General features: G+C 55.6%; 1 long non-coding RNA gene across 1 annotated transcript; it reads right to left on the bottom strand.

The window, feature by feature from the left end:
- Nucleotides 1-2,307: 2,307 nt before the first annotated feature.
- On the bottom strand, nucleotides 2,308-9,489 carry LOC132491739 (uncharacterized). The gene is made up of 3 exons (XR_009532750.1): nucleotides 7,803-9,489; nucleotides 6,346-6,375; nucleotides 2,308-6,216 (listed from the first exon to the last, which is right to left on the bottom strand). It is a non-coding gene; the product is annotated as an uncharacterized LOC132491739 (long non-coding RNA).
- Nucleotides 9,490-12,487: the final 2,998 nt, after the last annotated feature.

Raw genomic sequence — 12,487 nt, 5'->3', positions numbered from 1 at the left:
AGGGGAACATAAATCAGTCACAGAAATGGCTTTTCTCTGTCCCCAGCCTGTGCCAAGGCTTTGGGTATTGAGGGATGAATAAGACAAAACTCTTATGCAGAACAGGCAACATGTGTGAAAAAGAGCTTTCCAGATCTAAGCAAGGGTGAATGGACGTGTCCCCTCTGCGCCTATAGAGCAGGGGCCGGAGGGGAGAGGGACCATCAGACTGGACTGCCTGTGCTTCAGGACAGCTGGGGCTGCACAGCATCACTCCCTACATGGTGATCAGCTCTTGGCAGCGGCAGGCGGGGCCCGGGAGGCTGATGCAACAGAGCCAGGCCGCCGGGAGCTCCAGCCCTCCCCGCCCCATCCCTGCAGAAGTCTCCCTCCTTGGCTCGAGCAGGATGCCTTCTCACCTTGGGGGCTGCTGCAGGGTGGCTCCCGGCACCTCTGGGGTTTCTGCTTGGGTTGGGGGACGGGGAGCCAGGACACGAGACCTTGGTGACCCAACCTTTCCATTTTCTGGGACGACGGAGCCTCGAGCCCACTTCGCACCCAGTCTGACAGCAGGCTTTGCCCCCAGCCGTGTAGCTTCTCCAGGCCTCGGCTCCCTCAGCTCCCAAACGAGGGTGGGCATCATGTCTCCCTCAGAGGGTGTAAAAGGGGTGGAGGTGTCTCTACTCCAGGACAGCGAAGGACAGGCACCTACCTGACCTGGCCCTGCTTCCTGCTCAGTCCCAAGACAGACATTGCTAATCAACCTCCGCTCTCCTTCCTACAGATTCGAGTCTGCCTCAGAATCCCTCTCAACACCGCAGTAGGCCACCACTTATAATTGATCAGGACTGTCCATGAAAAACACCTCTCTACGTAGAGATGAAAGGGAAGCCCTGGGCTTCCCTGGTGGCGCAGTGGTTGAGAGTCTGCCTGCCGATGCAGGGGACACGGGTTCGTGCCCCGGTCCGGAAAGATCCCACATGCCGCAGAGCGGCTGGGCCCGTGAGCCATGGCTGCTGAGCCTGCGTGTCCGGAGCCTGTGCTCCGCAACGGGAGAGGCCACAACAGTGAGAAGCCTGCGTACCGCAAAAAAAAGAAAGGGAAGCCCAAAGAGGAGCAGGGACCTGCCTGAGCTCTCAGAGCTGGCAGTAGAGGGGACACCAAGCTACAGTTGTCCAGAGCATCGGGGAGAAGAGGACAGGGAAAGCAGGGCTCTGGGGGAGGAAGAAGCAGCAAGGCTGGCAGCACCTGAGTGAGCAGGACCCAGCTGGGTAGCGTGACCACCACGGAGGTCGATGATGCTCCCTGGTGGGGATCCTAGCCCATCACCAGGGGGTCGCCCCGTCCCTGCCCTTTCCCCCTCACCACTCATGCTGTCTGGGCACAGGCCCAAAGATGCATCCAGTCCTGGGAGGAGGTCTGGATGAGCACACAGAGGGCTGGGCCTGGGGGTCCAAGGGCTGGTGAGATCCAGGCCAGTGGCTGGCACTGCCACTCACGGAGCTGTGAGCGCTGGTCAGGGGGAGTGTCCCCTTGTCCCCCTTCAATTACATGGGAACTGCAGCAAGTGGGCCATGGGTCCCAGGTCTGGGGGAGGGACACAGACAGCTCCCCAGGGGCCTGGGGGTGAGGGTCTCCCACAGGCAGCAGCTACAGCCTGTGTTTCCTTCAGGTCTGCTCACGTGTCCACCCTGGTTCCCCAATGCTGAGCAGAGGCCATAGCTGAGCCCTCCCGGTGGGCCCCATGCCTGTGCCAGGCTGACCTCGTGCAGCTCAGCAATGCTTGCTAAATGGGTGATGCCGAGGACGCATTCCTGAGGGCTGACCAGACGCAGGAAGGGGACGCGGCTCAGAAGCTGAGAAGCAGTGAGGTCACCATCTTAAGCCACCAGGCCCCCATTTTGCCCCAGAGCAGGGTCCCGTAACAAACCACAGATGAGGGTCAGTGGCTTACAGTGAAAGTTACTGCCATTAGACAGAAAACCTCCTTTTCTGATGGTGGGAAAAGAGCATGAACTTGGCCCGAGCACTTTGAATGAATATTCCAAATGTCCCACAGGCAGCAAGAGGCAAAGGAGTAGATGGAGCCGGAGGCCCGACAATCTCTTGTCTCAAGGCCAGCTCAGGGAGGCCCCCTCAAGGTCCCTGCAGAGCGTCAGAGCAAGTGCCCCAGCTCTGACGGCAGAGCAGCCACAGCCAGGGAAGGCCTTCAGAGGCCCACACGCTGCCAAGGGCAGTGCCCACCTACCTCCGCCCCCCAGGATGCAGTGCTAAACTAACAAACAAAAACATCGTGTACACTAAAATAAGGGAAAAGAAGCCTAAGAAAACATTTATTTTCTCCCAAATGACTACCTTAATGCTTTTCATGAAATATTTTAAGAATGTTTCAGTGTCTCTGTCTTGCTAAGTGTGCGTACTATGAATTGCACTTGATTTCAGCCCAACGTGGGGCTGGGAAGTCTGGCTTTCTCCCATAAACCACCCGCACAACTCTGGAGGCAAATGGTACGGCTGGGGCCCTCAGCTCCTCCGGGGACCAGTGTCCCGTCCCCTGCACGCCATGCCGACCCCGGCCCCAGGCTGGCACCGTGGCTCCTGCTGGGCAGGCAGAAACCCAGACAGAAGCGCTCAGGAGGCTCCAGGGCTCCCTCCTACGAGGCTGGCCTGTGACGGGGATTCCACAGATTCTGGCTGCCCGGGAAAGTCAGCAAGAACCCGAGAAGTTCTGACGCTCTGCTTTGCCCAGTCGCTCACCCTCTGAGAGGCCAAAGTCGTTGTCCAGACAAGGAGGAACTTAGGGAAGAAGTGATGCTGTTGATCTCCGTGGTCAGAAGTGCTTTGGGTGTCAGCAACGGAATGAATTTCGGCCAGAAGGAAAACATAACCAGACACATACAGGGGACGGTGAGGGTTTCAGAAGGTGGGGTCTGGAGTCAGACACACCTGGGTTCAATGTGTGACTCTGGGAAGTTCCCTGAACTCTCTGCACCGATTTTCCCCATCAGTGAAGTGGAGACAATGCCTGTGTGATGGGGTTGTAGTGAGGGCGAAAGACGGTAACACACACGCGGGCGATACACAGACCCAGGCACGCATGCTGCCTAGCTGGGAAGCGCAGCTGTGGGCGCTCCAGTTCTGTGCCGGAAAGTGTGTAACAACCAGCTCAAGGTGTTGGGGGGAGGACAGCCCCACTTTGAACCACTTGCCAATTTCCACGGCGTGAATATTCCCACCTTGTCGGATTCTGAGCTCCCATCGTGATGTCTTTGACGCAGAGCTGGGGGAGATGCACACCATCAGCTCTGGCGGGCCAGCCTGCCCCGGCTCGGGCATTCCACATCCCAGAAGCTGTGGCCTGACGGAGCCATGGACAGGCCTTTGAAGATGCAGCTGAGGGGTCAGCTTGGAGACAACACCTTGTGAGCGTGAGGACGGGGCCCCCTCCTGGACATGGCATCCCCCCTAAATCAATGACCTGTTGCCAAGAGGGTCAACACACAGACGGGTCTAAGAGCCAAGGGGAGGGAAGGCGGGGTGGTCCCTCCCACCAGCACTCCCAGCAATTAAGTAGGGGAGCTTGTCCTTCTATCCACACAATTCCGGGTTCCAGAGAGAATCGCTTTTACCAGAGACGGTAAGAGCTCCCCCAGTTGTCCCCCACCACCGGCCCCTGGTAACTTCAGTCTCCTCGTGCCAGGGGAGCAGCAGCTTGAGAGGGAAGTGACTCCACCAGCAGGGTGACTGGCCGTCCGTTTCCCCTTTGAGACCAGTGGCAATGGGGCAAGGGGGGAGGCATGCTGTGTTCGCCCCCAACCTGTTCTGTTAAGTGTCCCCGGGGAAAGGGCTCAACCAGAGCCCCGGAGGAGCTGTTTTCCCAGGTGGAGTGTGTACCCCTGGGGTGACTGGAGTGGCCACTGGACCTGGTGCTCACGGCCCACGCTGCAGCTGCGTCTCTCTGGCAACTGCTCTGGACTAGAGGAGCCCGCTGTGCGAGGTCATCCCTCCCTGGGCCACCCACATCCAGTGACTTGCCAGGCAGGATACAGAGTCTCGGCCCCTTCCCTGGAGGCCGCCACCCGCTCCAGCGCTCCCCGTGGGGTGCACTGCGGCCCTGGAGCCACTGCTCCACAGCCCATCTCTCCCTCTGCCCAGCCCCATGCTCCTAGCTCTTTAGGCCTTGGTCCCCAAAGCACCGCCTCTGCACATAATTCTGTATTTCCAAGGCTTCCATAGAATCCATCTTCCAGTCGGAAGTCCAGACCCCGGCCCCAGAGTTGCCATGACCAGGTGTAGAGGGAGGGGTCCCGAAGCTGCACCCTGCATGGGTGGGGCAGCGGGGGCGGGGCACGGGCGCTTGATAGGCAGCTGTCCCTGACGGGCCCCCAGACCTCCCTCCAGCAAACAGGGGCAGGACAGCACCAGGAGCCTTGTCCCGCGGCGAGTGTGCTTTTAATTAGCTGTACAAGAAAGTCACAGGGATTGGCTGTCCATTGACTGCCTTTCACGGGGGTGCTGGAAGAATCTGCTGCACGTAAACCAGTCGTGGAAAAAAGCGCCGTGCTCCATGTGCACGTGGAATTCTTGACTGGGATTTGCAACATGGCCGGGAGCCAGGCTTAGATTCCTCTAGGAAAACATCTGAGATTCTACTGAAAACCAGTGAGAAAAGAATTCCGTGTACACACGAGGCAGCCTCATGCTGGAAAGAACTCAGGCCTGCCTGGATCTGTACAGACTGGAGATGAACTTTCTCAAGCGTGGCCTTTAGAGGGTGAGAAGCAGATCCTCTGGGCAGATGCTGAAGAGTCTGGCAATTTTCAAACAGTGTTTTCTGGAGCCCCAAGGGGTCCACTGGGCCTCAGAGGCTGCCTGCGGGGTTGGGGGTACTGCTCCCCCAGACAATGCCGGGAGCATCCCACCTCAGTCCATTTCACCTCCTGGACTTCCACAGGGACTTCCTGTGACAGACGCCGAGGAAACTTAAAAACATGCTGGCCCATAATGACAGCCCCACTCTCACAAGGTCCTGTCGGAAACGGAGAAACAAGACAGCGGTGCCTCTGCAGCGACATGCCAGTCGGGTACTGAACTGCCCAGTTCCACGTAGGCAGCAGCTGGGACCACGTGGTGGGGGCAGGGTAACCATGGCAACCTCCCCCCAGTCATCGCTAAGTAATTCCTCCACAATGTACAATTGCTCTGTTTATAGGAAGAATGCTGACCATATATTCTGGTTTTCCATGCACAATACTTCACTAGGAAAGAATGCAGAACCCACCAGAAGGAGCTCACGTTGCACTTTTCCCAGTCAACCAAACCTCTTCCTGGTCCTTGGGGAATATGATGGATGGGGTTCCATTGCTCTCCCTGCAACCCGAGAAGATGGAGACTGCCCGGCCTCGGATTCACTGCCCAGAGGAGGGTCCCCGTGTGTCAGACTGTGGATGCTTCCCACCTGAAAACCTCCTGAAGACATAAGGGGCAGTGGACTGTGCCAGCCGTGGGTCTGGAGTCTGTAATCGGGCCAAACCACCACAGCACTGGTTCGTCAGAATGAAAATTCAGCCCGTTGAAGCACAGGGGAGTTTGGCTTCTCGCTGGCTGAGGCCACAAACGCTGCTCTGTGACTTCAGCTGAGCCTTCGTTCTCTGGGGAAGGCACACACGCTCGCTTCCTTGCAACATGAAGTTCAAATTTAGGAGGGAAAGATGAGTTTCAGATGCTAAAAATAATCTATGGGTTCTTTTCGAGGAAGACAATCAGCCCTGCTGCTGGGCCTGCCTTGGGAGAAATGTTTTCACTCCCCATCCCGTCTTTGATGGATGTGGTGGCCGAGTCGTTGGTATTCCAAACGAGGCCTGTAATTTCCTGCGACCTGGAGATCCAGATGTTCCCCGGTTTAGACTTTACCGCTCGGAACAATGAATTTTACTAAAATGCACCCTGGAGCTTTTTTGAAACTTTTTTTTAATGGGATGCGCATGACGGAAAAGTGCAGAAATCAACAAAGTGTGGCTCAGTGAATGATCACGGAGTATGTGCCCAGGTGTCGACAGCCAGGTGGTGGCCGCTGTGGATCCCACCTTCTCCCTGAGAGCCCGTGAGCCCCTCCCACCTCCGTCCCTTCACCTGTGCCCAGAGGGGCCCCCACTGCCTCTAATGACGCCTTGAGGGAGATTCATCTGTGTCGCCAGGTATGCTCTTGTTCCCATTGCTGTGTAACCACATCGAGGCCTTTCTTAAAAAGAAAAGACAATTAGTTTGTTATTTGAAGGGGAAACCTACCCCGGCGGGAGCTCTGGGTGGGAAGAACTTCGGTTCTCCCGGCCCACCCTCCATCAAGGGCACCCATGTGTGACTCACCGCTGGAGTTTTCAGGCTGCCTCCAGTGAGCTGGCAAAGGAATCTCAGTTATTAAAGGCTGTGCTAATTATAAGCGCCTCCCGCAGATGGTCCAGTGCGGGGTAATCCTTTCCTTTCCCTGTCCCCAGTTTCTATATTTTTTAATAAGAGGAGGCAGAGAGCTGGTGTAGGATGCAAAAGATAAGCTGTTCTCCCCACTTCAAACACCCTCCCTTCATCTGGAGCCTAGACGCTGCACCCAAGCCCCGTCCTCTGCAAAGACGGTACCCAAGAGATACACGGGCTTGGCATCCACCCTGCCCAGGGCCTGGTCACAAAATCAGTGGACAATATCGGCTGCTTTCCTATAAAGGAACAAAGCCAGCAAGAACACGTAAAGGAAGAAGAGAACCTATTTATAAAACACTAAAACATTCCAAAATGACTAAGTCTATTTAACAAAGAGGCACAGGATCTATAAGAGGAAAACATTGAACCTAAGTTCGATAAAATAAGACAAAAATGGAAGAGGAAACTCTTCGTGGATAGGAGGCATATTAAATATGACTGTCATTTCTTCCTAAAATTATCTATTCATGGAAATGAATCAGTAAAATACCAGTAGTATTCTCCGTGGTGGTGTTGCAGGGAATTTAAGAAATAATTTTTCAGTTCAAATAAAATAATGAATTCATGAGGACAGACTAGAAATTTCTGCTTCAGTGCTGAAGTCACCAAAGCAGTCCTCTCCGACATTAAAGCCACCACATTTAAAACAGCTTGGTGCTGGAGATGTCAGCCCATCGGTGGAACTGAGCAAATCCAGAAATAACCCCAGAAAGACATGTGGGCTCTTAGAAGATGATAAATTGGAGGGAGAAGATGGAATGTCCTCTAAATTATGGTCCCACAAATGACTGGTCATTTGGAGGAAAAAAGCTTGAGGAAGAACTGAAGGCCTACCCTCTCCTTGCACCAAAACAAATTCCAGAAGGATGGAGTTTTAAACATGAAAAATAAGACCATAAAAAGTAGGGGCAAAATCACACGTGGATTTATAATACAGTGTTGGAGTGGGGAAAAAAACATTCTAGACAGTACCCAAAAGAAGTTATATCAGAGAATATTGACTGATTTGAATACATAAAATTTGAAGGTTCGGCAAAGCATACACATGTACACATATATGTGCGTATGTATGTCCGTATAACATACAGATGCTATAGATGCTATTATTACTTATGCATGTGTGTGTACACATACACATATATATGTAAGTATCTCACATACATATCCAAATTCAAAGATAATCTAGCCAAAAAACAAAAACCTGCTACAGGATAGACCAAGGCTCAATTCCTTAATAAACCAAGAGCTTATACAAATCAAAAAGCCTCCAATTATATGAAAAGATGTGAAACCCAACTCAAGTTGTTTCTGAGCTATTATATTGGCAGAAACGTGAACGTTTTCAATACCTGGTATTGGCGAGGGTTCGGGAGAAGAGGCAGGCCCGAGGCCACAGAGCAAGGCCAGTTCGTGTCCTTGTTGGCAGGACACTGCTCACCCCAGTCGACACTTAACATGCACCTTCAGCCTCTCAGTTAGGAATTCCGCTGCACGACTTTACTTACTTTTAAGGAAGTAGGCCAAGACACACACAAGAGAGTGTTTACAGCCCCATTCTTGTAAAGTCAAGGACACTGCAAACAACGGAGGTGTTGCCCCAGCACAGAGACACTAGCCGTGGGAGCTGCTCTAGATACTTCCCTGTGACGTAGACGCCCTCATCATCCTCGTGATGCAGACAAGGAAACCGAGGCACAGAGAGGTTGGGTCACTGCCTGAGGTCACACAGCAGGCAAGGTCTGGCGCGGAACCTGGCACGTGGCGGAAGCCGCTCCCCGGCAGCCAGTGCAGTTCTTATCATGGTGGGCATGAGGGGCTCTGGCTCACGGTTTATTTCTGGAAGTGGTTTGTATCATCCTTGCAAAACGCGTGAGGCTGATTCTGCTCACCTAAGCATTCTAACAGCAAATTGCAGGGTGGACCTGACTGGGTGAGCAGTCCTGTAAAACAGGAAGATTTGGTGACTCCGCTGTGTCCTGAGCAGACCATCACCATCCTGGAGGCCACAGGAAGGTGCCAGGGTCCTGGAAAGGAGTCCAGAGCACCCGCGGGCTCCACAGACGCTGGACGAGGGCTTTTCCCTCCCAAGCAAAGCGGCAACCCATCCTGCCGGCTGGAGCCCAGCCAGGGTGGCCAGGCAGCGCTTCTCCCCTGCACGGAACATTGCTCCCCGACGAGGCCCCGGGGCTGCGAGCCACACTCGGCCACTTCCAGGAAGTCATCTGAAGCCAGTCATAAAGGCTGGGAGGATCCCCCTCCTCTGGGTTCCGGCTCTGGAGCCGCTCCAGACGCGCTCCCCACACCCTTGGCCGAGGTTCAGGGGGATTTTTCCCTCTAGTTGAACCGGAGAATCTATAGGGGGCTTGTCCTGCAAATGAGGTGTGGCTCCCTGGGGCACTGCACGCCAGTGTGGAGGTCACTCTGAGGGCAGGGACTGGGGAAGGGGGTGGCTCAGTCCCCGGGGAACTAAGAATAAGATATTAACAAATGTCTCCCATGGCACATTCTTGGGTCCTTGCACCACCCCCAGACCATCCCAGGGTCCTCACCAGCTGTAGGGGGAGGCCCCTAGGGGCTGCTTTAGGGGCCCTAGAGGGAGTGGCCTGGCCCAGTAGCGGGGAGCACAGGGCTCGTTCTCCAGACACCTGGTCACCCTTCGCGCCACGCGCGACTCGCCCGTCCCGGGAGAGGGGCCAGCGGGGAAGGGGGCCTGGACTGCCCAGCTGGGAATGACGAGCAGTGGAATCTCCACTCCGTTGATGAGGAAATAATTCTCCATCATTGTCTCCGGTTCAGCCGCGATCACCTTGTGCGTTACAACTAACGTTCCTTCAGGGAAACCAAAGTCAAGGACAGTGAGAGGTGGAGGGGCCTGGACATAGCCATTCACTCCAGGAGCCGTCTGGGCAAGCTCCCTTCCCGCTCGGTCCTCAGTTTCCCGGAATGAAGGGTGGCCTGGATGAGAGTTCTCAGAGATCCTTTCACCTGGACCTTCTGGGCCCCCAGGGCCTCTCTGGACATCTCCATGGGGAGGTGGGGTCTGCGGGGGAGAGAGCACAGCTGGTCACGGTGAGGTCATGGGGGGGGGACAGAGAGGAGGCAGGCTAAAAGGAGAGCAGATGGGCCGGGGTCAGGGAGGGGACACCGTGGCAGGCTTGGGCAGCATCTGAGGACAGAGCGTCAGCAGGCCCAAGGCTCGCGGCGCTGGGGAGGGGGCCGGGGCCTGGGCAGCAGGCAGACGTGCCCCTAGGTGAAGCCCCGGAAAGCCCAATACGGCCGGAGGGGGACACAGCAGCCCCGGGCCCAGCCTCAAGGCCCAGTCCCTTCTCCTACAGCCACAGCTAGGCAGCAGCTGTCTGTATCTGAGACCTCCTCCACTGCCCCCACCTCCTTTGCTTCTTGCTCCAGTTGGAATTTCGTTCCAAATGGTAAATATTTTATTTCCATCTGTGAGGCTCCCACGCAGATGACTTTAACGTGGAAAATACGTTTTGCTACTCAATCCAGCACAGGAGTCTGTAGTCCAGAAGATGAGTTCTTTGTGAAGCCAGAGGGCAAGCTTTTGGCAAAACACTCTGCCTTCCTCTGGACCATGATAAACCAAGGGAATTACTCCCCTGGCCCCTCCATCAAGGGCCTGCCTGGGGGCTGGGAGATGACATCTCCAGGGTAAGGAAGCAGGGAGTCCACTTCTGAGTGTTTGTTTCAACCCCACCTGGCTCAGTGTTGGCACACAGCTCTCTAAGACCCCCCCACTGGGTGGAGCACAGGGGTTCCCACTGTAGACTTGGGAAGACACTTCCTAGCTGAGTGACCTTGGGAAAGTTACTTCCCCTCCTTTTTTAATTTTTTTATTTTTTGTGGTACGCGGGCCTCTCACTGCTGTGGCCTATCCCGCTGCGGAGCACAGGCTCTGGACGCGCAGGCTCAGCGGCCATGGCTCACGGGCCCAGCCTCTCTGCAGCATGTGGGATCTTCCCGGACCGGGGCACGAACCCGCGTCCCCTGCATCGGCAGGCGGACTCTCAACCACTGCACCACCAGGGAAGCCTTACTTCCCCTCTTTGATCCTTGCTTTCCCCTCTGTAAACTGGAGGTAAGAATGGAAACTTCTTCAGAGTTTGCTGCGAGCGTGGAATCAAGTGATGCTTATAGGGTGCTTAGCCCACTGCTCAAGCTATTGCAATAAAAGTGGCCAGAAATATGGAATCTTAGAAATTTAGTCCACCCCTTCCACTTACAAAAACATGCTTGGATTGCTAATTAAAGTACCAGCTGCTGGGTACGCCAGGGGCTGCTGGCACATCAGGGACGCATGCTGAGGCCCAGAGCAAACCCCGTGCTTGTACCAGCACAGGGTTAAAAGAATGTATTAAAAGAAGATCAACCTGTTGGGTGTCTCTCTCCCCATGAGAGCACATCAAGTCACCGCTTGACTGCAGCTGCCCTGAGCGTGGAGCCTCACGGGTGTGCCCCCAGCACTGAGTTCCCAGGGGCCCTTTACAAGCGGAGGATGGACGGGGCCTCTGCAGTTCACCCCTGGACCCGCTGGCCTCTCAACAGAGTTCACACCCGGGAACAGCTGCTCGTAAATGCGGTTTTCATTAATTTTCTGGAAGATGGAGTTTTAATTTCCACATGATGGGTCTTGGGAGACCTGGGGAAGGAGGACCCAGTGCAGAGCTGGCCTCCGTGGTCCCTGGCACCCTTGTTTATATTTATTCCCACATTATTTATTTAATCGTCTCTAGTCCGTGCCCAATGTTCTGGCTCCGAGGGGAAGGGGCCAAGCCCATGAGAAAGTGCCCCATGTACTTTCCTGGGAGGAGGATCGCCCCAAGAAACTTGAACTTGCAGCAGCTCAAAGGGGCGCGGTGTTGAGACCCCACAAAGGACAGCGAGGCCCCTCCAATGGGTGGACATCACATCACTCCTCTAGAATGTTCTTTGAGCAGTCCCAGAACGTCCATTCCAGGGAGGGGACCACTGTGGTCCAGGAAGCCCGGGAAGGAAGACAAAACGTGCAGCAGAAACGCCGCGTCGGGGTGGACACACGGTCTGCCCAGTTCCAAGTCTTCAGACTGTTTTATTTTCTTCAGGATCCCATGAAATCTCTCATACACAATAGGACACAGGGGTCATTTTCGGAGTGAGGCCAGGGTGTGGGTGGGATGAACTCATGCGCTGGGCTGCTGGGATCCCAGACACGGAGGAACTGCCCAGCCCGGGCCCCCGTGAGTGGAGGGTGCGGCCGGGCATCGCCCCAGGCAGGGCTGCCGGTCCCTGCGGCCTCCCTGCCGACAGGTTGAGGGCTGCCAGCTCCTTCCTCTGCTTCGAGATGTTGCTTGCATCCAGCCAAAGCTCAGGAGGGCCGGGGATGGCCGAGCAGGGCCCTGTCTCTCACTCCCAAGCAGTTTAAAGTGCTACAGGAGGACAGCTCCTGCCGCCCTCGCGCGGGGCCTCTGTGCCGGGCGCGGCCACCCTGACCGTGTGACGGGGGACAGTTCGTGCCTCCTGCCCGCCTCAGGTTCCTCGTCTGGAAAGTGAGATTCGTAAGGGCACCCGTCTCACGGGAGCACGACGTCCTCAAGGAGGTAAAATTTGCCGAATGTTTAAAAGCCGTCAAGGGGGCTTCCCTGGTGGCGCAGTAGTTGGGAGTCCGCCTGCCGACGCAGGGGACACGGGTTCGTGCCCCGGTCCAGGAAGATCCCACATGCCGCGGAGCAGCTGGGCCCGTGAGTCATGGCCGCTGAGCCTGCGCGTCCGGAGCCTGTGCTCCGCAACGGAAGAGGCCACAACAGTGAGAGGCCCGCGTACCGCAAAAAAAAAAAAAAAAGCTGTCAAGGCACACGGTGAGTTCTCCAGAAGTGCTGGTTAAATTAAGAAGATGCTTAAGAAAGGAGGCCAGATCCAGGAGGAGGAGGGTATTCCAGCACGGTGGGAGGCCAGGGGGCCTTATGTCCCAGACAAGGAACTGAGGAATCGGAGAGCTGGGGGCCCAGCTGGTGGGCAGGAGCGGCCTTGAACCAGACAT

Source organism: Mesoplodon densirostris, chromosome 6 (genome assembly GCF_025265405.1).
Source record: "Mesoplodon densirostris isolate mMesDen1 chromosome 6, mMesDen1 primary haplotype, whole genome shotgun sequence".
Taxonomy (NCBI): Eukaryota; Metazoa; Chordata; class Mammalia; order Artiodactyla; family Ziphiidae; genus Mesoplodon; species Mesoplodon densirostris.
The sequence above is the reverse complement of the archived record's forward strand: the minus strand, read 5'-3'. Positions and strand labels throughout refer to the sequence as shown.